This window comes from Pelecanus crispus, chromosome 5 (genome assembly GCF_030463565.1).
Source record: "Pelecanus crispus isolate bPelCri1 chromosome 5, bPelCri1.pri, whole genome shotgun sequence".
Classification (NCBI taxonomy): Eukaryota; Metazoa; Chordata; class Aves; order Pelecaniformes; family Pelecanidae; genus Pelecanus; species Pelecanus crispus.
In genome coordinates, this window is record NC_134647.1 from 8,457,506 (window position 1) to 8,484,371 (window position 26,866).

Below are 26,866 nucleotides of genomic sequence, written 5' to 3' on the forward strand. Positions count from 1 at the left end.
TAAAAAGCATAATCACGATTCTTTCCTGTGTGGTTTTATTTTTCCTTCCTGAGATTGTGGGGCTTTTTGTACAAAAGTCTGAAATAAGTCTGTGCAATAACCAGTAAGAACTGTAACGCCCTTTAAATTAATTAACATCTATATTCATAATTTATACCATATAAAATAGATATAATATACATATTCTAATATATGTTATATTTGTTTTGTATCAGATTTTAGACACTGTAAATTTGTCTTCAGTTTTGCTATCAGATCTCTGCTAGGATTCCTTTAAAGGCACCTTTGTGTTTGATGATTCAGAGGCTCCAGCTATGAGAATACAGTTGTGTAGCAAGGTACAATATACAAATACGTAAGGTAAATAACTGGGCAGTGTTAAGTAATTGGGCTGGTGGCATGGATCCTGCTCATGTCCCTGAGAGAATTATACTGTGTCATTAGAGATAGATGCAGGTAGAGGCTGAATTTTAGATGTGGGAAAAGAAGAATGGGAGGGTTTTAGGCTCACAGCTTGGCAATAACTGGGTGGTGTGGGAGTGATGTGCCATACAGCCATCCCTAGCCTGTAGTGGATGCAAAATGTGTATCTTGGCTAAAAGTAGACAAAAATAGTTAGAAACAGAAGGAATATTAGGTTTATTGCAAGTGATTGGTATTAACTGTTGTCCATAAAAAACTGTTTGACTTTTTCTGTATAAAATTGAGTTTAAATGATCCTATAGTACATGTCTGAATTGCTGCTTTTGCTTTATTTGGTATATCACATGGGTTAGTGGTTGTACATCTGCCCTTTGAAGGAACATCACTACAGTCTTAGAAGTCAAACGTATTTTCAATCAATCGATGTAGTATCAGTTCCACAAAGTAATACCTCAGCTGTTGCAGGCTTACCTCTTGTCAAAGGCACGAATGTGTTAACAGATTTCTTTATGAATGCCTGATATACCAGTACAATTTGATTTTCCTAGATCATGAGATATTTTCTCTGTTCTCCCAATTTAAAAATGCACAGCCTTTCTTACTGGCAAAGATGAACTTGTAATTCTTTGTATCTGGAGCCAAAAATCAAGATTAATGAAAGAAAATGGATGTTTAATATTCATTGTACAGTATCACTTAACTGTTTGAAGTTTCTGAGGTTGTAAATTACTGCTGAATTAAAACAAGCTTCTTATGCAGCAGTGAAAGTGATGAAAATCAGAATGCAGCTTTCATTTCCTTAGGTTTTCTTTACTTCTGCCAGAAATTTTAAAATGCTCATGTGTTTTAACTTAGACAACAAAGTGTAAACAACAAAATGTAAACTTGTACCTGATTTAAATTTTTTAATAACATTTATAACTGTTTGGCTTTACTGGGGAGGTTGATAGTGCTTGGTGTTTACTTCTTGGCACTTATTCTCCACGATTTTTCAGTAACAGTGCTTGAGTTCCTTTCAGTGAAAGTCAAATCTTGTTAGATTTTCATACTTCTTCAGTACAGAATTTTATTTGCAGATGACTTGTTTTAGTATGCCTGCACTGTAGGAGGAACTTAATAACAGTGAAATAATCACATAAATAATATCTTCTGCTTTACAATGCAATATAACTCCCGGCAGATCTATACCACGTTGCAGTAGAACATACTTTTGGTTGGCTGACGCACAAGCTTCCCTGTTGCCAGCTCGGGTGAAGCGATGGTAGTGCTAGGTGAGAAATGGGAGCATCTGAGAGTCTGTGGCTATATACAGAGTGGTAGCAGAGAAAATCGATTATAATAGAGGGAGATGTTGTTTGAATAGGTGGCACTGCCCCTTCTAAGGTTAATAACCCAGCATTAACTGAAGGACACTTTTGTTTCTGAAAGTACCACCGGCAAGAGCATTAAACTTATGTCATAGATACTCCTGTTTTTTACATGCTATGACACTTTTTGAGAAAAAGCAAGTTAATACTGATCTTGTAAAAAATCCAGTTTGATTAAATTAATCTACCATTCCATTTGAAAAAAAAAAATTATCAATGCAGGTGATAAACTGTAATAGAACCCCATTATGCTCTGTTACAGCTGTGCTTGTCCACTATAGTGGTATGCAATTCTGGCGCATTGTAAAACGATGTGTGTGTGTGGTTTGATCAATCCGTTATTGTAGCTTACTGAACATATTACATAAGTATTGGTCTAAAATAAAAATAGGTTAAAAAGCTGTGGGGTTGGGTTGTTTGGTTTGGTTTTTTTTTTTTTTTTTTTTTTTTTTGTTGAGGGGATGGTACTTGGATGATCAAGGTATACATTTATTCTTATCTCTGTTTTGCATTTATAGATTTCGATATCCTGTCAAGCAACTGTAGTGTTAGTTGGTCAAGTTTTTCAGGTTGAAAGACTGGAAAACTTTGATACATTGTATTAAAAGGTTAGTGCAACCTGGTCAAATTAGTTTTGTTCAAAAAGGGTTTATCATAAGTCTTTGGTAAAGACTGAAACCAAAAGTCTGGAGGTTGGGGAAAGCAAGATAACTTTTAATAGATGCTAGCCTTCATTTGCAAACCAGCCTTCTCCAGAAAAAAACATAAAGAGCTCCTTGGTATCTCTTCTGACTTTCCTGTATGACCCATTACTGTTCTTTTTCCTCTGGATGTGCAGAGAAAGGGACAGATAAGCTTATCTTATCTTCAGAGTTAGAAGAAGCAGATTAGTCAGTGCTTAGTCAAAGAGTGACCAGAAATAACCAGCTGGTATTTTTGCTAGACAGAAAAACTGCAGAGGAAGGGGGATAGTCTGACAAATACTGTAAAAATAGTTAGACAAGAGGCATCTGCCTTCCAGGAACTGCTGCAGAATACTTTCAGTACTTGCACCATGAACTCTGCCTTTCTGGAGAGATCTCTGGGCCATTTTCATGCTAGGTATGATGCTAAGAACATGAGTAAGATCTATTGCAGAACAGGATCCGCAGCTGAATCCTAAACAAAGATTTCTCATCAGATATGAAGACTATTTATCTTCTGCTATTAAAGATTATGCATCAAGGAACTGTTAAGTATAATGTATCTTTTCAATATATCAAGGTGAAGAAAATATACCTTGAAGTGCATTGTCCTCAGATCACATTTTAAATGAAACATTTCAATGGCTAAGGAATGACAGTGTTTCCCCAGGCTCTGAAAAGAAAAATCTCAAATTTTAGAGGAAAGATTTATAACCATTCGGTGGGAGATTTAATAGAATGGAAATGCAGCCTGCAGTGTCAATTAGGCTGGGTAGCTGGGGAAAATAAAAGCAGCTCCATGCCTTCCCATTCTGGTAGGCTCGACAGACAACTTTGGTTAAGGTATACTTGAAATGCTGAAGTGCAAATTAGAATGGAGTTCCTTAGAAATAGTGTTTTGTAGAAACCATGTAATGTACTTGATCAAAAGAGTGATTTGTGATCCTTCCATGATAAGAATGGTCTTTCAAAGCAACAAATGGCTTCAGGTATTTAGTAACACATTTGTGGTGTTTGGAACAGTTAAATTCACATTTAGTGTGAATTGTGTTAATCCTAGAAAAACGTTTCTAACAGTTCTATGGAAAACATAGGGCAGAGCCAAGTAACCAGCATCAGACCTGGCTAGCATTGTGGAAGCTAGTGACAAAACTGCTGGTGATTGCAGTGGTGGCAGATCACTTCCTAACTACATGGCTAAGGAGTTAGGAGAAAACTGCTAAACGGCGCAAGAAAAAATGAGACAGCCCCTACTAGCGTTGTTTTATGTTGATCAATTTGTATATGTGCAAGTGCATGCTGCTGGGGATACAGGAAGGCAGATGAAAGACATCAGTCTGAGCTTGTTATTTTGTAAGAGAGCGAGTGAGGGCTATATGTATGCCTGGAGGATTATTGTCTACCTCCCAACTTGATAGACATCGCTATTCTCTGATTTGCTGCTGCGGCGAACCTATATCAGACTATAATGTCTAACTAGGTGGAACTAATAGTACCCAAAGAACCAATTCGTTTGCCCATCTTTGTGGCGCATTAGAAACTGTGCCTCCTTTTTATTTAGCATGACTTGATATTTGTGTGTGTAATTAACTGCAACAAGAAAAGGAGAGATTGTTTAACAATTCTCTCTCTAGCCATGAAAAAATAGGCCAGCAAATTAATTTTTACAGATTGTTAGTTAAGGAGGTAAAATTCGTAGTTATGTGCCTTTTACCATGTGAGTTCTGATTGCGTGAAAACTGTAGTTACTGCTTGCGCATGTGTGAAAAGCACATCTGATATTGAGACGTGGGCAGCAAAATGATCCAATTTTGTTATTTTGAATCCTGGTGAACACTCGAGCAAACCCTACTCAAAGGGAGATTTCCTGTTACTCTCCCACTAAGAGATAACGTTGGGTTATCGTGTGTACATTTCCCTGCTGAGGAGCATCTGGTGGATGGAAACGACTTGGATTTAAGGGAAAATGTTGCGAGTAATGTTTAATGGAATCTTTAGGCTTCAAATCTCCTGAATAGACTTAAAATAATTTATAGGGACAGTTCTTCAGTTGGAGTAAATGTGCGTAGATTTGTTGACTTTCATGGGTTTATTTCAATTTGAAACAGATAAGCATCTGGCCGTAGAGCTTATGGCAAATGATAGGATGAACTTACACTAGATGAGGTGTCTTCAGGCTTGTATCTCCTTCTGGCATTTTCTTGTTCTTCTGATTGTTACTCTTGTTTTGTCCCTCATTTTTGTGAGATAATATTTGCTTAAGGCAGCCTGTTTAAATTTTCACAAACATTTTTAAATGCTGAGGGGAAAAAAGGTGAATTAACGCTAACTCAGATCCTGCTAGGTTCACAGGGACTGGGCCAAGAATTAGCCCCAAGGACTATTCTAATCCTTGGCATAGCCCAGGCTTTCTTTGTAGCCTTGGGAAAATGATTTTACTGCCGTAAGCTTGTTCTCCATCTGCACACATCAGGTTTTGATACATGAAAAAGTAACTGAATTTCCTGCCAAAAATTGGAGTGTTTTGTTATATAGTAGTTGACATGTTTATGTGTGTCTTAAGTCTTCCATATTGACAACACGCTCTGAATTTTGTATGTATAGCTCTAGGCAGGTATGGCAGGCTGCTTCGTCTCAGTACTAGACTTCCTGATTTGTGGGATAATTTCCATCATTTGTTGTGATTTGTCTTGTGAAAGCTCTTTCAAAGTCAGAATTTTCAGTGGTGTAATGCTTGTGATTGAATATGTTTGGATGTATTTGACTTCTTATTGCCTGGGCAGTAGTAACTTTACAGTTGAATAATGTGTTTTGGGTTGGTGGGTTTTGAGGAAGATGGTGTTACTCTTGTTTGTATTTTGGTGATGCAGTTAGCCCACTTGCTGCTGACCTGGAACAGAGTAAAGGCTCTGCTAGACTATTAAGTGTAAGAGGACAGGATTGTGCAGTTGTGTATGGTGGTGGCTGTTGGTGGAATAGCTTCACATTGTGCAGTGCCTCTCGAGGTTCATGAAGTGAAGTACTTAGGGACTTGGACCTTTTTCTTTTTTTTTTTTTTTTTTCTTCTTTTTTTTTTCTCCCTTTCGTAGATGGTAGGGAAAGGTAAATGCTATTAACATTTATTTTTCAGTGCTGGGAAACTTGTATTTCTTCTGTTTCTTTGAGTAACCATTTTCATTGGTCAGATAGATGTTGGAAAGAACTTTTTACAATTTAAAACTGCTGTCAAGTGAGTACCACTGAGAAATAAAAGAATAGGGGAGAACACTAGGAAATAACCTGCCTTGAATTCTAAGTGCATGAAGTTTTTGAGATCAAGGAAGAGATCCTTGTGGAGGATGGCAGTTTAAAAAATTTTAAAGTGTCTTTGAGCAGCAAGTAAGCCATTGACAGTTGCCAGGAGCACATTAGTGAGGCCTTGACTTTCAAGAAAGAACCTATTTTTTTTGGCTGTATGTTTGACCCGATATTCAGTGTAACTTTTCATATCAGCACAAGTCTGATGTTATTTTTTGCATAGCTGTGCTAGGTTTGTTGCACGTACTTTTACTTTTTTTGGGGAAAACTGAGCCTGAGGTTTTGAAAATAGGAGTTTTTTGTAACAAAGCTCAGCACTCCACAGTTCAAAAGTAAGGTTTGAAAGCTGCATCAAAAGTGCAGTTGGATTCCGTGAGGATATCACATGTTTTCTCCTTTATTTTTTTCTTCTTCACTTTCTTTTTTTTTTGCCAGGAGTTGAACAGGCATTTGGGGTTTGGCTGGCTCAGGTGTGGCCTTCTAAAAGTAGGTAAGTTAAATCTTTCACAGAATATATAGACAGATTGTTCACTGCATTTACTACTCTTTTACTTTACTACTTACTTTTACTTTACATTTACTACTACAGAATCTGCTGAGAATTTGTAACTGAGCTGTGAATGCTTTTCAGAGCTCAGAGGGAAGTGAAATGGGAGTCTAATGGGTCAGACTAGCTACAGCATGTATGGCCTTGAAGATTGCTATGGTGTTGGAGGATTTCCCCCTAATCCTTGTAGCTGGAATATTAAGCAAGGCTCTATTTATGGAGGCTAAGGAAGTCTACCAACATGAGCATTAATACTGTCAATCAGAATGGTGTCCCCCATGGTTTTCTTAGGTGGCTGAAAGTTTGTACCCACCTATTTTAGAATGGAGAAGACAGTCTTGCCATGTTATCTTAGAACCATAATAAACAACTTTCTGCATATAAAGTTTCACTTTATATCTCCTCCTGGTATGCTTAGAGTTCACTGTGAAATAAATGCTGTTTTGCAGTGACTGTTAGGCACACTGGAGTTTAGTGGAGTTGCTGATTTGTTGCTCTTGCTACGTACTGTATGCATTTTCTGCATAGGCTTCCTGCTGCAGTGCAGTTTTCTGCTGAGTGGAAAAAAACCTTGCTAAATTTTGCTCTTACAAAAAGCAAGCCAAAATAATACGCAAACTTCTGTAGTACAGGAAAAAAAAAGGTTTGCTAAATATGGTACTGATTTAAAACAAAACAAAATAAAAAAAACCCACCCCAAATACTGTGTTAAGTTTGTTTAAAAATTAAGACAGGCAGTGCTTATCACTGATGACATCCATTTTTCATGATCAAATGGACATCACTTATTGAGTGTAGAAAGTACATGTTTCTGTGGTGGTGTATTCTTTTTTGAGCCTGTTACACTTGTCATTTCAATGCGTGGCATGGAGAGGAACTTCAGGTAGGTGGTTTGAGGAAGAGCTACACAAGAATAGTTGTCCTGCCTAATCTTCACAGCTATTGCAGCCTCACATGGTATAGTCAGCCTTTGAGGATGTGGATGGGAATTAGGAAGGACATACAGAGGAATTCTTAGGGATAGAAGATTATGTGCTAACAGTGAATCTGCTGGATCTACAGGTTGGTCCTGAGACCGTTTCGGTGTCTTGTCTGTCACAAGTTGTGGCTGTCAAGTCTTTGAAACAGGCTTTGTTTACAGAACTGCTTTCAGTCCCAGCATCTTCACTGTTCTCATGTACACTGGCAACGCTCGGTGTCCCTGGAATGAGGAAAAGTCAAAGGCTTGTCTAATCATCATATGGGCAGATGACTTGAGTGCTTTTAAAGATGGGAGTTTCTTGATTTTTGCTTTCCCCTTGGATAGTCTTGGTTTTACTGTGTATTGTATAGAGGTGAGCACTATCAGCCTTTCTTTTAATGGCAGTCTTGAAAATGTAGGTGGACCTGAGGATTTCCGTGACTTTCACATAATTCAAGAAAGCAGACATGCTTCCAGTTGGAAAGGAGGGATGGAGTCTGGTGATGTCAATGCTAAACACAGGTGGAAACGGACTCTTAAGTGGATCATCCAGGGTAAAACCCACCAAACTTTGTAGCACACCACTTTATAAACATGGAGGTAATACTCAGTCATCCTGTCCTATTAGTAGAGGGCACATGGGAAAACAGATTGCACAACTGGGTTGCAAAGAAGCTGCAGTACTAATAAACTGGTTTGGAAATCTAATGTGAATGTATAAACATAAGCATGCAGATATTGTGATTTAAAGCAAGAGCACAAACTATGTGGTGTCTTGCTAAGTACTGTGTAATAAGGAACTACATTGCGTGGATGCAGTGTTTCTAAAAATGTGTTCTCAGTTTCAGACAAAGTAAGCTCTCAATAGAGTTGGGACAGCTAAGGGGCAAGGGTTATAAAACCAGGCTTGTACTCTTCTGCACTACAGTCAATTCCCTCGCTGCTTGGCACAGTGAGCAAGGTTCCTTATGGCAGATGATGATAGAAAACTGATTTAATTCCAGAGGAGAGTGTCCCAGACTGTCAGTTTTTGAAACACTCAGAAATCTTTGGAGAAAAGGCACTTCAGAGGCTAAACAATTGTGTTAGCTGAACACCACAAGCATCAGCAATGTCTTTTTTTTTTTTTTTTTTTTTTTTTAGAATTTCTCATGTAAGTATAAATAGGTTGTTCATCAAAAGCTGAGGACACGTGAGGACCTGACCTTTTTTTGTAATGAATCTATTTAGCTATTGTCCAAGTGATACATTTCACAGTTAACTTTAGTTTAAGAAGTGATATTGCTACCTGTGCTTTACAGGCAGTTTTGCAGTTACACAGCAGTTTTATTCCAAAAAGCAGCAGATTTGATCTTCAGTTTGAGTGTGTCCATCTCTGGGGTCCAATTAAGAATGAATGCAGATGGTGCGCTTTTACTTTCGTGGTGGCATAGGGTCCATATTTGCAGTGAGCTGGAACTGCAAAAAGTACTAGTTACCGTATGGTGCAGGAATACCTTTTGGACCTAAACATTTGCAATCTGTTTTCTACATTCTAACTTTTTGTATGTGTATACAATGATTTCACTAGGAGGTTAGGTAAGATGTAGGAAAATTAATAAAGTGTATCCCATTAATGATGATGCATAGCTCTTCTACTCACAGTAATGTATCTGCCTTGATTTCACTTGCGTAACTTGAATCAGAACTGATTTTTACATTTGTCTGCTATGCTATGTGTCTTGTGATACAGAAAAAATTAAGATGAGGAAAGTCAACATCGTGGGTCAGCAGAAGATGTTGATAAAGGGATTCTGTTTGGGAGATACTTGGTATTCATTATCTTCACTGCAGTCAATAGAAATCCTTTGATGTAGGGTGACATCAATAGCTGGGAAGATTTGACTGCAAAAAAGTGCATGAAACACAAAGAATGAAAATATATAAAAAAGCTAGTTAGGTTATGTTTTCCAATTCACTGTTACATAGGTGCCACAAAATAAAACGAAACCAGTAAGCACGCAGGGTAAATCAAGCATTATGCCCTCAGCACTGTAGCTGTTTGGAAACAGCAGACTAATGAAGCTAAGAATCAGCCTACTTCAAAGACAGTCATTCCTATCCCAATGAGCACTTGTTCATGCTTTAGAGGTGGGATTTTCACTGAATCAATCAAGCTCTGTAAGTCTTGCTACTGTGGTTTTTTAAGAAGTGAGCAGTAGACTGTCTTCAAATGTCTCCTCTGTCACTTTGCCTCTAGATACTGTCCCTACAATGGAGTTAGCAGGACAGAGTGTATTCATTTAATACCTGTGCTTCATTTACTGCCTTGTAAAGTCCAGATTTTTTTTTTAATGTAAGTTAATTGGTTTTAGCTTAGGCAAATGATAGGCTTTAGAAAATACGAATTCAGTTTCTAGTTCTGGTGCTGGTAGGTCACAATTTTTGTCACCACATTGCACTTTAGATTTTGAGGGCTGCGCTCAGGTCTAGTCATTCTAATTTTAAGATGAAGAATTAGAAATTAAATAGAAATTAGAACTTTAAATAACTGATGTAATTGTTCATTTTGTTTTCATTGAGATTATTCACATTGTATTCATAAGCCTTGGTAAGATCATGGCTTTGAGATTTTCAGGAAAGAATATCTTTTTCTAAGTGTTGGTATAGTGTAGAATATAGTATAGAATTCCACCAGTTTTAGGTAAAAATGCAGTGCTAGGATAGTTACAGAAATCACAGAAATACAGAAAAAGGTACTTAGGATCTTGAAGGAGATTCAAATGTAGCTGCATATGGTTTTGTTGAATTTTCTTCTTTTAGCTTCATTTATTTAAAAAAAACCCCAAGATTGTTCAGAATTCTAAGACTGTCTTTTTAGATCAGCTTCAGTCCTCCTACTGTGGTTGGGTGGGATGGGATCAAAACTTCATGCTTGCATGTCACCCATAGATATAATGCTGTAGAATTTGAGGTAGGGATGAGAACCCTGGCTCCAGGGAAGCTTTTGTAGGATTTTTCCTCTTTCTTTGATAGGTCCAGAATGTCATCTGTTACGAGCATTACAAATTGCAAAGAGTATTTGTTTTTCCCCATTAAAAACATTCCACTTGGCTTGTATGGCCTTTTTGCAATGTGTTCTGCCTTTGGTTGCAGTGATGAAATCTATGTATAACTTGAATATAGTCTTCTGTTCATGAATAATTTGTTAATCTTGCTGTGTTCAGATTCAGTGGTGGTGTTCAACTCAAAGTGGAAGAACAAAACCTAACCCTTCACGTCCCACAATTATATTTAACAGTGCTTTATGTCTCTGTTGCCTCATCTGTTCCCATTCTTATTGTAGGAGAAATCTAATGGCTACTTAGAAAAACATTGCTTTTTTTTGCTTCTTGCTCTCTGGAAGGACAAAAGGTTAGAGCAAAGAAGGACAGCACGTTAGTACAGGAGCAATTCTATGGTGTTATATAGTGTCTGGAAGCAAGGATTTTTGAAAAACTGAAAAAACAAATTCAGACTCTGAAATTTGAGTGAATTCCTGTGTATACTTTAGTTTGTGGTATACAGCTTTCCCTATCACTTACAATAATTTACTTTTCCTGAAAAATGAAAGTTAAGGCTGGTGTTTTCAAAGATGTCTCCACCCTGGAAAACGTATGCCATTTAACTTCTTTTTATTAAACTAATCATATTTTTCTGACTAAAACACAAGAGGTCTGTTTGTCTTCAGTATTTGTTTATAACTTTCAAAGCTTTAATTATTGTTTTGTGGTAGTAGAAAACCTGACACGATATAGGCATTTTTTGTATTAGTATCATTTATTGTTTCCCATATGAAATTAGATACTTCAGAGTACGATATCTTTATGAGTTTAAATATTCAAATGAAGGAAATTGCAATGCTTTTGTTATAGCATTTACTAGTATACAGTTTTATTTACAGTATTTAGGAGTATACTGGACATATCCTTTATGCTCCCTGGATCTATTTATGTAGACTGTTTGAAAATCTAAGCCAAAAAATACTGCTGGATGCTGTTTCCAGTGGCTAACAGCAATACAGAGGTGTGGCAAGCCTGAGTTCCTTCTTATGCCATACAGAGTCAGTCTTTTGTCTACTTGACAGCTGGAAAGATGACAAAGTTTGGTCATTGACAGTTACTAATCTTCTCAATTTTTCATTCACCTTCTTGTTGGTAAGGGCTACTGTACTCTATGATCCTGAATCACACGTAAACTCATACAGAGGGTCTGCCTCTAGTGCCATGCCCACTTCCACAGATATTGGTGAAGGATCCAGAACATCATGTTACTTTTCTGTTTTGTGAAATGATGATTAAATCTGAGCTGGTTTAGAAAATAACATAGTGATTCATAACGCTGCACATAGCGCATGTTGAATTTGAGATCGGTAAAAATAGCAGGGATAGCTGCTTTGAACAACTGTCAAGTTTGCGAGTCCAAAATTAATTGACAATTTCTTTTTGTTCTCCCCTGATTTGCTTGGATTATAGAAAGGCAGATTTAGCTTTAAGGGATGGTGTGAAAGCAACAGAACCTGGAGATGGAGACATGAATTCTTTATGCAATTCCATTCTATCTATCAGATGAAACCCTTTTTCAAATCAGAAAAGTTTCTTAGCATTTTTTTAAAGGGAAAGATAGATGATTTATCAAGCAGATTAAGAATATTAAGCAACCTCCTCTCTTCTGTGCTCACTGTACAAGTAACGATGTGGTATTTCTGATATTTCATGGTACAAGTCTGTTTTGCTGATGGAGTTAATACAGTTAACTGCCTTTAGCTGGAGTTAGGTCAGCTTTGTCAGTAGTGGACTTCAAAGTGGTTGACATTTGTTTGAATGGTTTTCAGTCCCTAGCAACTGAACAGCTTGTCATCTTAAAAAATTAAATTAGGTTTTCCGGAAGTACTGGAGAAAGCAATTGTTTTGTAATTGAGGCTTAAAATTGAAAACGAAAGGTAGGAGAGGGAGAAGCAATCTTATTCTGGAAAAAAGTGTTACCCTCAATGCTGTTTGAGTGAGAGATTGATGGTCCTAAGAAAGACAGGAATTGTATTTGTCTGTACTTCAGCCTCCGGAGGAGTAAACAAGTAACGTGTTCTGCTCTTCTCTCCTAGCTGGAGAGAATGAGAAAACAGATGCAGTCCAAGTTCCAGTTTTCTCTTGTGGTGCTACTTATACTTAAACGAAGGCGAATACAAATTCAGAGTCAGGTCTGGTGGTCATGGTGTGTTGTTGGGATACAAATCAATGGATAATTTGTTCCCTCTGATCATTATTCTTTAATTTATTTACTTTTTTTTTTTCTGTGGGTATACATCTTCTGAAAAATAGGGAAAAATCATTCTCATCTGAAGAAATAGCCTTTAGAATAAAAATTCCATTAGAATGAAATTACATGCTTAATAATTTAACATACTATTTTAGAAGTAATAAAACTTAAAAGATCTACATGTCGCCTTTCTCTTCTACTCCCCTCTCTTTTTTCTCTATCGCTGTTCTTTTGTGGTGGTTTTTTTCAAGTGCCCATTTGTTTTGGATCTCAAACTATGCTTTGTTCAAGTGTTTAAACAGCACATTTTAAACCATTCTTATCACTGAACGCTATACTTTTTATTACATTTTTATCATTCTTAGGTGAAAGTCTGCTGTCTAGGTTATTATGCAGCAATTACTGACTTAAGGGGCGGGTAGCTGTTCTTAAACTGTTACCTGGCTTTAAATAAGATTAACATGGATAACCTTGCCATGTCGTTTCAAGGTCATTTTAGCCAGGTCCTCTTTGTTTCTATGGTTTCCCTGGACCTAACTCTGCTGTTGTCATGATCATGTCTCAAAACTACCAGTTCAGATCCTGAATCTGTACTATGTAGCAGTATTTTATGATTTTGGTTTATTATTTATCACTAGCAACTAAATGCCTGTGAATCGGATTATATTTACTATTCCATGCCACTGGGAAGGTTACATTGAAGAAGAATCATTTGAATATGGATTTCAGAGGCCTAATTTTGACTTTTAGTATCTCAGATCACCTCTTCGAATGTTCTTCCAGCAGATAGTTTTGCATTACGTGATGTTTTTCTTAAACTGTTTAAGATGAGTTGTTATAGAAATATTGCAACTTTTTTCCATACTTCCTTCATTTTAAGGGAAATTGGTCTGTAATATTTCTAAAATCATATTTATGTTTATTAATTCCAAAGGACTCCTAGGCCAGGACACTGGTCTTCCATCAGTTTTGTTGTTTGTTCAAAATCTAACCCATTACATTCTGGGGATTAGCAACTCAGGATTTCAAAACAGTGAAGTTTAACATTGTCATGGTGTGACCTTTGTTAACAGGAAGTTTTTGAGATTTATGAAGTCAGGTTTTGAAGTTTATGAAGTTTTGAAGTTTGAGTCAATGTTCAGTAAGCATTCAGAATTTCAGTAGGAAGCCTGTGAGTGTTAATGAAAAGATTGTTTAATAACTGTGAGGCATGTTTTTGCAACAGATATCTTTGGGAAACACAAAGTGTTAGCTGAAGCACATTTTATTAGAATCAAAGATGAAAAGCTTGTTGTGTAGCTGAGAAGCATATTAGTGAATTACTAACAAATATTTATGTATAGTCAGCATCTGACCGCTCTGATTTGGGCATGTGTTGATATTCCATGTATAACAACACTATAATTATCAGAAAGCAAGCAGAGGATGGTAATAGCCCTCATGGGTACTTCCAATAATAAATGTAATGGAGTTCACTGAATAGTAGTCCTAAATGTGCATTGATTTTTGAAAAGAGGAAGAAATAGCAAAATTATTTCCAATGAAATATTTATTTTATTAGTGCAAGGGTTCAGAAGGAATCTTATAAATTTATAGCTCTGCTTTGAAGCAATCTACTGGGGGAAATTGTAGTTTAAAAAATTACACCATGAGTTAAATTTATACCAACTCAAAACACCAAGCTATTTTAACAAGCTGTGTGCTGTATAAATGAATAGATTAAAGCTGTGTTTGTGTCAGAACCTGAAGGTGCTACCACTGTGGAGTTCTACACCATCAGCTTTTGCACGTCATATGTCAGCTGGGTAGGATGCATTGCTATTAAAACAGCAAGTCTATCAAAGGAGGTGCCTTTGAGGTGTCTGATCTATTTCATCTGATAATTAAATGGTAATTATGCAACAAACCATTCATGTGAAAAGGTTTGGTTAAGGCAATGTTGGAAATGAAGAGCTTATGTAGAAATCGAGACTTCTTTGGGGGTACTGTGTACTTTCTTGATCCCTATAATTGCATGTATCAACAAAAAGATGTTCATGGACCTAGAATAAGAAAGACCACTGAAAGAAAATGTGTAGAAATTTCCAAAGTGATGTGAAACTCCATGAGAGGCTTATAGAGAAATTTAAAACTGTCATGCTGTCATCAGTGGTCCAAATGTCTAGCATAGGACTTCCTGCTAAAAAGTTTCATTTAGAAATTTCATTCTTTAAAACATCTCATTGCATTAGAGAGGAAATGTTTTTTGAACTAAATCAAAAGCCTACTGTGGTGTTCCATAGCAAGTAAAGTGTGTGAAACATCTTTCCTGCAGAAATATTGGACTTAGGGGATCTAATGTGCAAGGGCTGAAAGCCCTCCTTATTGAAGAATACTTTATAATCTGGATACTGGTTGGATACAGTATAAAATCTATATATCCAAGAGTAGACCCTATTTCCCCTACTGCAATATGAGAATGTTTCCCTCTGTAATGAATTCTGTATGTTTTGTCTCCCAGATGCGGTGTTTTTACTGGATAATTTTAAGTTAGCCCAAGTTTTTCATATGTTTGTTTCCTAATACTGACTTTTTATACTTGTATTTATGTAATTTAAGACCAATTGAATACTTGTACCTGAAGGGAATGGTTGTGCTTTGCTGCACTAGTGATTTCATAGCATGAGCTTTTCTGGTTCTGATTTTGCAAGTCGAAAACATTTGGAGGAACTTGAAAATCTCACTTTATATTTTTGGTAGCTAATATTTTGCCGAAGGGGAACAGTTCCTTCCAACTTATGCAGTGATTATTTCCTATCCTGGAATAGTGCCTTCTGATGTCTTAGCATTTGGAAGTACAAGTGACTCGATATAAATTATTCAGTGTTCTTGAAATATCACTTATAACATAATACCGTATAGTCTTACTGGTGGCTGCAAGATGTACTTGGCCTGTGGGCTTACTTTGTGCAGACCTGGACCAAAAGTACTGAAGAGAGCAATGAAACAGCAAATGGCACGGGAAGTGGTGCTTCCTTGCTGCTCAGCTACCTTGTAGCAATTTTCTGGTTTCCTTCTGATTTTGTCCCTTTGGACTTTGACCATTCACTCTTATTAAAATAGTGGCCCTTCTCTCAGCTGGGTGGCTGTGCATAAGCCACAGCAGTTGAACTGATCACCTTACCTGCAAAGGAGAAGGTTCGAAGCTTCATTGGAAAAAGAGACTTTCTCAGTGGATCTGTTGAGTTGATCACACATTTTATTTAGGTTTACAAGCAAATGCATTTCAGCTTTTTGACATGTATTTGCTTGTGCAGGTCTTGCTACACATGCACAAAAAGAGACGTTTGACTAATTTTGTGTATGTTTAAGGAGTCTTACTGTAGTTTAATCTTAAGGATCTGTTAGGACAGTGCTGGTTCTCCAGATATGTCTTCAACAAAACCCAGACATTAGTAAGTGACAACATCTAAAGTTCTTGTCTTTTACAGAATAATGTTCTGCTTTGAAGAAAGAAACATATATAAGTTGTTGGTCAATGTGTGCGCCATTTCTGAAATAGTTACAAATTAAAACTTAGGCTGTGGACTTAGATGTCTGATATCAATCAAGCTGGCATGAAGAACCTGAGTACTTTTCAGGATTTGCTCTTCTAATGCATTTAAATCCTTAAAAATCTGATGGAGTTACATAGGCAGACCTTAGATTGTTAGTATACAGTTTAAGGATCACAATCATCAGACATTTTTTGATATGATAGCTGGGCTTTATATTTTTGCTAATGGGATAGTAACAGGTAATGCATGTGTATTGAATTGCCCTATTATCATTAGTGGGCTCTGCAGAGGAACACAAAAGCCACAAATACAAAACATAAATATGTCAATGGAATCATTTTAGTGAGGCTCATTTAACCTTATTTAATATTAGAGGGGATCACTTACAAAAGGTTACAGGATATTTCATTTATGGTTTGGTGCTTTGTTTTTCTTGGAGGAGGCTGCTCTTTGGAAGCATAAACACATTATCTGCTTTAAAAGATGTTTAAAGCTAACTAATAATTGGGCATCATCCTTTGCTAACACTCAAGTGTCAGAATATAGTAGAGAATTTTGTAGGGCTTTGCTGGTGTCTACTCAAGCTGCATGCAGCAAAGTTAACTGGATTTAGGACACCGCAAAAATGATAGCCTGGAGCATTTTCTCTCTCTTGCTTCCCTCCCTACCCCCACCCCACGTTCAGCATCCTTGCGATAATTGTGAGTGCCCTGGCATAAATAAAAGTTACTGTAGGACTTGCTGATGTGCACCATCTACTAAAGTCTCCAAAAAGCAGAGAACTGGAATGTCTTCCCGTAGTAGAAGACGGCTGTTGCAGGATCCACTGCCTTTCCTCCCTCCTGTTCAGGATTTTCTTTTGCATCAGGGTGAGTCCCTGAGAACCATGAAGTGTATACCTCATTGGCTCAGATTTGTCAGTGATATGACACAAAATGGCATATTGTTGTCTGGTTGACAGACTTCATGCTGTTGCTTATTAGAAGCTTCCTTTTAGCTTTTTATTTAGCTGTTTACCCTAACAGTATTTTAAATGGTTCATTTTTAATGAGACATACCTGAGCGATCAATATCATTAAAATGCATTTTAAGGAAAAGCTATTGAATGATTTATTCACAATATGCAGAGCACAGACAGGAGATCGTTGTCCCTTGCCTGTATAAAACTCATTCTAACCATTAAGTCTAATGATAATAAGAAATCCCAGAATTTGCAGTTGTTGCTATTAATCTTTCTTAATGAATGTAAGCAGTTTTAGACCTTAGTTATGTAAAAACCATTTTCAGATAGGAAGATTCTGAATTATTAATGTTGCAGTCGTGCATCAACACGTATGGGGGTCTCTTGGGAAACTAGTGCTGTGTATTCTACTGTGTTATTTTTGGTTTTGTTTTGTCAACACTTTGTGGGGAGACTGGCAATTAGTAAACTAGTGTAACTGAAAACTGCTCTCATAATGGTAGACATGGAAAAGAGAAGTAATTTGATCCATTGGAAAGGATTATGTTTAAAATGTATTTGGATTTTATTTGTTTCTACTTTTTTTTTATCTCCCTGCTAGTTTCATTGTTGTTACCTTTTAAATAAAATCAGCTGTAACAGGCTTACAGATCCATCAAAATACATTTCTCCAGATTCTGCACATAATGGCTGTTGCTATGCAAAGCAATATTGCTTCAAACTGAGGAGATAGCAAAGATTCTTGGTGATACATTGTGCTTAAAATGCCCTTTTCCCAATGGTGACTGCAACAAAGTTATTTTTTATTTATTAGCGTATGGGCTCTTTCCCAACCATTGCAATGTACTCTATGAATAGAGCACAGAAATACAAACCCCTTTCAATAGTTTGCCTGCATAATGGCATACAGCAATACAATGATAGCCTGGATTTATGTGTGTAGGGAGCTATAGTGTATCTGGAGAGCACTGCTGTTGTGACTGGAAATGCTATCTATGCTGGAGCTCTCCAGGTATTTTGTGGCCCACAAAGGAGGTTTTTTTATTTGGGGCCATCCAGGTAATTATTTACACAGTAGTGACTTTTGGGTTTCTTCCTGCAGTGGCACTCGATTTGAATGCTGGTTGCAGGGACAAACTACTCAGTTAACATAGATTAAATCAAACAAGGATCAAAGTGGTTTATTGATTTATTAATGACATGTAATTAACTGGCAATCAGTAAATTGTACATTAAGGATCAATGTCAGCATTGCAATGGATAAACCACAACGTTAGACCCTTACAAAATATTTATATGCAACAGCAAATTTCTAAATACTCTTTTATAACTAACCCTAGTCCCCCTGAGGTTGTATGTGTGCCCCCATCCCCTCATAAAGAAAGAAAGGGTTATTAGAACTCGTCCTCTCTGGGTATGTGCTGGGCCTGTTGCACACCCCTCCAGTTGGAGATGTGGGTGCTCTTTATGCGTCCGATAACCCACATCCTTGGGCACCCCACAAGGTCATATGCGTGCAGGGTCCCTACCTGTTGTACCCCATACTGTCACCCTGTAGCATAGTCAGTTTTGGGCAGATGATTTGTAGACAGTTTTTCGAGTGTTTCATTTGCTCATTGTTTTTACACTTGCACCCATATCTTGACAGCTGTTCTTAAGACCATTTTGCCAAGAGTGGGCCAGGCAGGCACCTCTGCAAATGCTTAAAATGCTCAGGGTCCTGAAACTATGGATCAGTTAAAGCCTGGAGAGTCCTGCTGTTGAAAAGTCTAGGTCTGACTGGTTCTACGTAGCCCAAGAAACGACTGCAGTGTCTAAAAGACACTGTACCATCAGAACAGAAATGAACGTGTTTAGATTTAGTAATGGGGTCCTCCATGCCTTTATGTCCTCATCCATTAAAAGGCTTTTGCTGAACAAAATTGAATCGCTGTGCACCTACTCCATATGCCTTGACCCAGCAACTTTATGTCCTTTGTTTCTATCTGCCTTCTCACCAAGCTGATCCTGTAGTGATGACTTGAATCCTGACATTTTGTTCTCTCAGACAAGGAATGCTGAAGGTTTGTCCCCTTTCAAGTATGTGTTTCAAAGACAGATGGATGTTTCTTATTCTCTCTGTGAATTCATAAAGACAGGCCAAAACTTACCGAGCTGGTTGGGCCCTACAGGGATCTTTACATTTTACATTTTGTATCATACCTTCTGAAGTCTGTACAGAATCAGGTAGTAGCAGAGCTGGAAATGGGACCCCAGACTGCCAACTCCTGGCCTAAGTGGTAGTCAGAAACACCTTTGCCATCTTGCTCTGGAATTTCTGCCTGTCCCAGTGTCCTGGTTTCGGCTGGGATAGAGTTAATTTTTTTCCTAGTAGCTGGCATAGTCCTGTGGTTTGGATTTAACATGAGAATAATGCTGATAACACACTGATGTTTTAGCTGTTGCTAAGTACTCTTACACTGGTCAAGGACTTTTCAGCCCCCCATGCTCTGCCAGGTGCACAAGAAGCTGGGAGGGGGCACAGCCAGGCCAGCTGACCCAACCTGGCCCAAAGGACATTCCATACCATATGGCGTCATGCCCAGTATAGAAACTGGGGGGAGTTGGCTGGGGGGCAGCGATCGCTGCTTGGAGATGGGCTGGGCGCTGTTTGGTGGGTGGTGAGCAATTGCATTGTGCATCACATTATTATTATTATTATTATTATTATTATTATTATTATTAATTTTCCCTTCCTTTTCTGTCCTATTGAACTGTCTTTATCTCAACCCACAAATTTTACTTCTTTTCCCCGATTCTCTCCCCCATCCCACTGGGGAGGGGGAGAGTGAGCGAGCGGCTGTGTGGTGTTTAGCCTCCTGCCGGGTTAAACCACAACACCCAGCCTGCTTAAGTTTTTCTGAAGTTCAAGCTATGATAAGGATTGAAGTTATAATGATAATTAATATTGTGTATGCATACATGTTTCTTCTTTGCATTAAATTCTCCAAGCAGTTTTTTCCTTTCAGTAGTAGCTTGAAGTTTAATAGGTTTCATGTGGATATCTATATGATGAGGGACCTGCAAAAATATGACCACAGAAAGAGGATTGTTCCTGGGCTTTGGCTTTTTGGGTTGAGGAGTAAGAATTGCAGCCTTCAGCATTTCTGGAAACCCTGGGAGGTGTAAGCGTTGGCTTAGCTAAAGAGCTGAGTAATTCACTCAGAAAACAGTGAACAGTCTGCAGGGTGGATTTTTTTTTTTTTTTTTTTTTTTTTACTCTCAGTTCTGCCAATGTATGTTATGGAAAAATGGCTAAATGAGGAAACTCATGAAAACATTTCCTCAATTCACACCTCCCACTCAACTGACAGTTCAAAAACTGAGTCAGAAGGGCTAAGAATTGCTCAAAAGTACTGCTGGAATTTGGCATGGACTTTGGAGCCAGGATTTCATCTTCAATTTGTAGTACAGTACCTACTGCTGTCATCAGCTGCCATAAATCTTGACCAGTGAAGGTCCTTCATTGAAGATTAATGATTCCAAGTGAATTATTTTTTCTCACCTCTTACTCAGATTTTTGATATTGGGAATCCTTTGAGGCTTTGTTTTGGCAGAGGCATAGCAAACGGCTGTTGTGTTAAATTCAACTTCCTGTGCTTGTTACATATTTTAATAGATTGTGTTTAACTGTACTGTCCATGGCTGTATAGTTAACTAAAGAATTGAAATGCTAACGGATTGCCCATGTAATGGTAAAAACTAAGTGTTAATACTGTGAGCACCAGGAGGCAGTTTTACTCCAGGGTTCAGGTGTTTTGTAGGCTGATGTCTGTATAACACCCCATTCTGTAGAATAAGATGCAACAGCTACTGCTTGTCAAATTCAGAATTTCAGCAGCTGAAAATCAGACATAGGAGACTCTGAACTTTGAACCACCCCAGACAGCTTTGGCTTACTATAAAAAAAGAGTTAAAAAATACTTAGGGCTCATCTTAGGAATAGTTTTTATTATGACAGTTGTCAGTCCTGTAATTCATCAATCTGGTATATCATAAAGGAAATGCATATAAAAAATGAGAAAAGAAGAATATAGATCATCAGACTTGTATGGTGATCATGAAAATTACATATAGTGGGGGAAAGAAAGGGACCCCTATTCATAACAAGTTAGGTTGTTGAGTTGTGGGGTTTTTTTTTTTTTTGGCTACTTCATTGATAAATCCAAGATTTACTGGAGTGTATTCTTAGTATATCAGAAGGGTGGGAGGAAGGGGAGGGATTGGGACAAATGGGAGTTTCAGGATAAGCAGCAATATTAATATATATTATTTATTTACATTTATTTCTTTGATTTTTTTTTAAATTTGGATGCCATTCCTCAGTGCTAGAGCTTGAATTGAAATTGATTCATGATTGAAACCTGTTCTTATTTTCAGCCAAATTAGGTTAGTCATCTTCAGGATGACTTTAGATTGCAAGTTGTTAATTGTATAAAGGTTTGCATGTGACTCCTCAATAAAAGTTGAAAATACTAAGTTTCTAGGAACTTCGTGTGTGCAGAAGCACTTTCAGCAGCAAAATTACACTATACCAGAGCAGTATGAGTTTTGTACTCACATGGAAATTTTACTCTCTGCTTTTGTGAGTGTTTTTTTATTTTTAATGTAAAATAAGATCTGATCTGTTTGAACTTACATGGTTGCTCTTTTTGCTTGGATAATCAGAACTGTCATCATATAAGTGTAGAATTTAATTCTAAACTCTCTATAACTTAGCTTTGATTTGAGCAACCTCTTACCATAGATAGCAGTTTTAAGTCTTGTTTTGGGAAAGGACTGACTATGACACTACAGTGGTTCTAAAAACACTAGAACATCCAATATTTATTGGGGAGATTGTAATGAGTCTTTCAAAAAAAACCCTACTTATAAGGTGAATATTTATATAATTTTCTGAAATATATTATTACGGTAGACTATAGGGGCATGATTGGTGTCATTAAGTGCAATCTGTTTTGCCCACAAACAGATGTAAATACAAATTATGTTTGTTGTTGACATTAATATTTGTGTTTCAAGGTCTGCATTTGTAGTAGGAAGTTTGTTAGGGAAAATGAAGAAGTCTGTTCCAGGGCTGCTCACTACATGCATGAAACTTTGTACCCATTGTTTGATTTCTATTTTTAAAATAAATGGAATGAAACAGATGTATTTTTATTTTTTTTAATATGCATATTGGATCTGATGCAAGGCCTTTTAGATTGTATTGCAGACAACTAGAAAGCGAAAATAAAAATACAAATGCTTCTGCTCTTTAACTTTTAATGCCAACAGTCTTTATGTGGTACAACTAAGGAACTCAAAATTTTGTTGGCAGTTTGGTGCCAATAGAAATGTAATAATTACGTATAGGTACACACTAGATGCAGTCTTTTACACTGTCCAGAAGTGAGTCTGAAGGATCACTACATTTGTACTCTCAGTGAACAAGTGTAAGGGGAGCCAATTTTGACAGCAAATGCATATACCAGAGAATTTCAATTGAAGATGAATCTCATAATGGTAATGCAAAGATTAGCGATGTATTCTCCTCCTTGACCTCAGCTGTACTAAGAGAGAAGAACAGCTGAACCCTTAGTTTCACATTCATTAATGTGGGACATTGTTTTGCTTAAAGGTACTGTCCAGATGGCTTTGTTTTGAATATCCCTTTCCCTGTTTGCTTTGCTTGCTCTGGGAATTCTGTGAATATGACAGTACACTGGCCACATCTGTAACATCTGCAGAATACCCACCATATTTACTCATGGACCTTTCATTTATATGCCACAGACAGTGTAACAATTTCATATCATGTAGTATAATTTATCTTTTCCTTTTCTGAACAACATGTATTTGCCTTTCTTGGGAGGCATTAGGCGAGTTGGACAAGTAACATTGCGTTAGTGTTGTGCTTTCAGATCACATGCATGACAGCATGGTTAGATAAATCTAAAATTGTTTACTGAGGAAAGAGCAATTGCCAATTTTTGAAGTTGGGCTACCAAATGTGCATTAAATATATTTTTCCTTTTTCAAAGACTGAATTTGTTACCCGTTGGTGCATGTGAGTAAGAGTATCTGTGCTCAGAAATCTTCAATGGGTTACAGTGAGAATAATCTATTTACAATATCTTTATAGCTGTGAAGTTTCTAACAGTAACAAAATATCCCTTAGGTTTCTAAATGTTATCACAAGGATTGATGTGCTGAATAATGTATATGACTCTTCAGTGATAGGTTTGAAAATAGTAGATAATTTTAAAAACAAGACTTTGAAATATAACACATTTTGACAGTCCTTTGACTTCCTTGATACTTAAAAGAACATAAGACTGGAATATCTTTTATTTCATTATTTTAACTTCAAAACTTAGGTGCCTTACTTCTTTACAAAAGCAATCCCTCAAGAAAGTATAGGCAGCACTGTGAGGAGCACGTTTAATCCAGATGGTCCTCTAAGAAAGTTGTCTTTACTGGTAAACCATCAGCTCTTGTTGAGTGGTTCTTACTTTTTTTTTTTTTTTTTTTTTTTTTTCCTTTCTGTCAAACTAAGAAATATTCCTGTTATCTCAGCAGGAGAATGCTATATACAAGTGCTACAGGACAGTAATATTTATCTTCTTGAGTATACTCAATCTACAGTAACTCGTTACACCAGAAATGTAGCATTAGAAGTATTTATGAATCTGTTATAGGTAAGGTTTTTTACCTTTCCTTTAAAGCACCAAAAGAGGTAGATGCTTTTTTCACATATAGACATGTATACAACATCTTTTGTTTTTTTCAAATTTCTGATGTATACTCAAGTCACCCAAGTTCTACAACTCTATAAACAATGCTTGACTTTCTCTGAATAGCTCTCTTGACCTCGGTGACCAAAGTTCGCATTCAGTAAGTACTTGGAGGCTAATGAACTTTGATGTCCTTGTTAGGATTTTTGTGGCTCTAGAGTTGCTGGCAGGATGCTTCTGCGCTGCTGGAACTTAAACATACTTGGCCGTGTCTGCTGCTGTCAAACGTGCTGCAAATGCTTGACTCGGCAGCAAACAAGACTGTGGTCTGCAGCTGCCAGCATTGATCCTTTTTTCTGGTTGCTGGATAGTTGGCTGGAGTATCATATTGCTTATCTCAGTTTCATCAAGTCATGTGACTGCACATTGCCGCTCAGATTTCGGGTGTAGGAGATCCTGGAACAGAACTGGCATTGCTATGCCTTGGAAATAATGGAGGAGGATATGGCAGCAGCAAATCAGAACAGTCAAGGACAGCAGCAGCCAAAACTCTGTGCCATATTTTGGTTAGCTGGGAGGATGTGAAGGAAGAAAGCTCTGCTACTGCTAGGATAAGTCTGACAGCTCTCTCTTCCTGTTTCATCCTTTCTGGTTACAGATGTCTAATTTGTCAGCTGAGTAGCTGTTTGGGAGAGATTTAGTGGTTATAGATGCAATCTCTGTAGCATTTGGTGGATGCCTAGTAACTCAAAACCCAGAACTAAACAGTTTTTATGTCAGCTGGTCACATGAGTATCGGGCAACTGTGGTTTAACTTTGTGAAGGAAAGTGGAGGACTGTGAAAGAAAGTCTGTAAAGCATGGGTAGTTATAATTGCAAGGCTGAAAAAAGGTTTCTTCAAGCACATACTGTCTGAGAGTGCTTGTTTATTATCACATGTTCAGCTCTAATGAAGCAGCAGTTCAACATTTCTTGTTTAGTCCATTTGACCAGAATATTGAGTCATCTTAATACCTTTATGTGGTATTGCAAAAAGCGTATAGGCAGCAAGAGTGTATAGAAACTCATGCCCTCCAAATCCTGGAAATTGTGATAAAGTTGTAACCTTGCCCAAATATATCAGAATCCTCAAATTTGAATTAATCTGTGTCAGATAGTTTTGAACATAAACAAATAGTAAGGTGCACTTCTTGGTGTCACTAACATTGTTACGTGAGAAGTGATTCTCAAAATACATATTATGTACCAGGACTTAAGCTCTTCTGGCAGAATGAACCATGTTTGCATCATATGAATACATTATTAATAAACCACATGTTAAGACTTTTTAGGTCTGGCAGAAAGGACTGCATGTTTCAAAAGCACCATCATATAGCTAAAAGTAAGATGGCCACAAAATAGTATAGGAAGTTGCGAATATTTCTTGATTGAATTTGCTGTCAAAATTAAACATTACAGGAAAAGCTGAGGAATTAAGGAGTTCTTAGTAGGGAGGTTTACAAGCAAGCCTTTCTGTTTGGGAAGAGACTGCTTGGAAAACTTGCTTCATCTAAGAATTGGCCCTTGGTCATTACAAGTGCAAAAATCCCTCCTGTGTCTGTCTGCAGCTCTGCAGGCAGACCACAAAAGAAGAAAATTCCCATAGCTAATAAATGACACATAGCTATTAGATATCACACTTTTTGTGCCTGTTTCCAAGTCTGTCAAATAGTTGCTTAAACATGCTTTTTAGTAAAATAATTTTATTTTAAAGTCCTACGTGGTGTTGGATGATTTTGAAGTATAATAGACCCTGGGTTCTGTGTTGCCCAGGAGCAGTTAACACAGCTAGGTTGTTACACCTGGAATATGGCTGAAGGATCCCCAAGCATCTGCGGAGTGTTCCCATACTGCGCTCCATATAGCACACCAGGTTTTTTAGAGAAGTCTCTCTTTGTGGTTTTTTTTTTCTGTGTATTTTTTCATATGCTGAAATCCTACTGAGGATAATTAGCAAATAATCCTCTGAAAGATTATCTAATTAATGTGAAATTGGAGTCATACAACTTGGCTCTGGAGATGAAAGGAACCTATGTGTCTGCATGCAACAATGGCCCTGTGTTATCTTTCCGTAATGGATTTCAGGGATGTAAAGTGATAGGTCAGGAAGGCTCCAAATCTTTTCATAATTAACCTATAATCTACTAAAATAATGAGAGAGAGAGAGAGAGTGAGTTATGAGAATTAGGGTAATCTTATCAGTTTAAATGAGATATTAAACATGGCTGAAATTGCCAGTTTCTGTGGGGATTTACAGAATCAGGACTACTATTTGATACTTATTTATTGATGACATTCATAAGGATCCTTTCTTTAATGCATATTATGACTAAATGACTTATCTGTCATTATTAGCTTGTAAAGCAGCACACCATCTCATGTGCCAGCAAATGCTGTGCTTGTAAGCTTGCTATTTTCAATTATAATTAACTTTGAGGTGTGTACATTCATCAGAAAAAAGGATAATATTGTGATTCAAGATTTTATTCATTTGCTTAATAAAACCTTTATTCTAGTGATAATAATTAACATGCTTATATAGAATAGGAGTCCTAGCAGAGTAAATTTAAATCTGCCTTCCCACCAGCAGCCCCAGCCCTGCACACGCTTTCTTTTGTAACTTGCACGTTTGCAGTACGTACAGGTTTTCAGATGTAAATTTGATAATCCTCATTAGATGAAAACTGGGCATTGCAGTACAGTTTTAGAATAACCCTATGCCCTTTTCCCCTCAGTCCAAATCATATTATGGCATAGACAGAGACAGCCACACTATTCAAACAGTAGACAAGGGCTAAATCTGATGCAGAGGCACATCCTCTTTATTCCAGAAGGAGCAAGTGTTGATTGAACACATTTGCTGAACATCCCTTGAGCCATGCAGCTCTGTTTATTGTACTTGCCTTTGCTCTGGAGGGAACTGATTAACTCCATTTAAATGCTAGAGCAGCCACAAAAAGCAAGCCTAAAAGAAAAAATAGAAGATGAAATATCTATCTATCTATCTGCCTTCTATAAAGAAA

The 26,866-nt window shown here is 37.3% G+C and overlaps 1 protein-coding gene across 1 annotated transcript in view; it reads left to right on the forward strand.

Annotated features, from left to right (window-relative positions):
• The window catches only part of TMEM163 (transmembrane protein 163), a 102,708-nt gene that overhangs the window by 12,070 nt on the left and 63,772 nt on the right, over positions 1-26,866 (forward strand). The window lies entirely within an intron of this gene.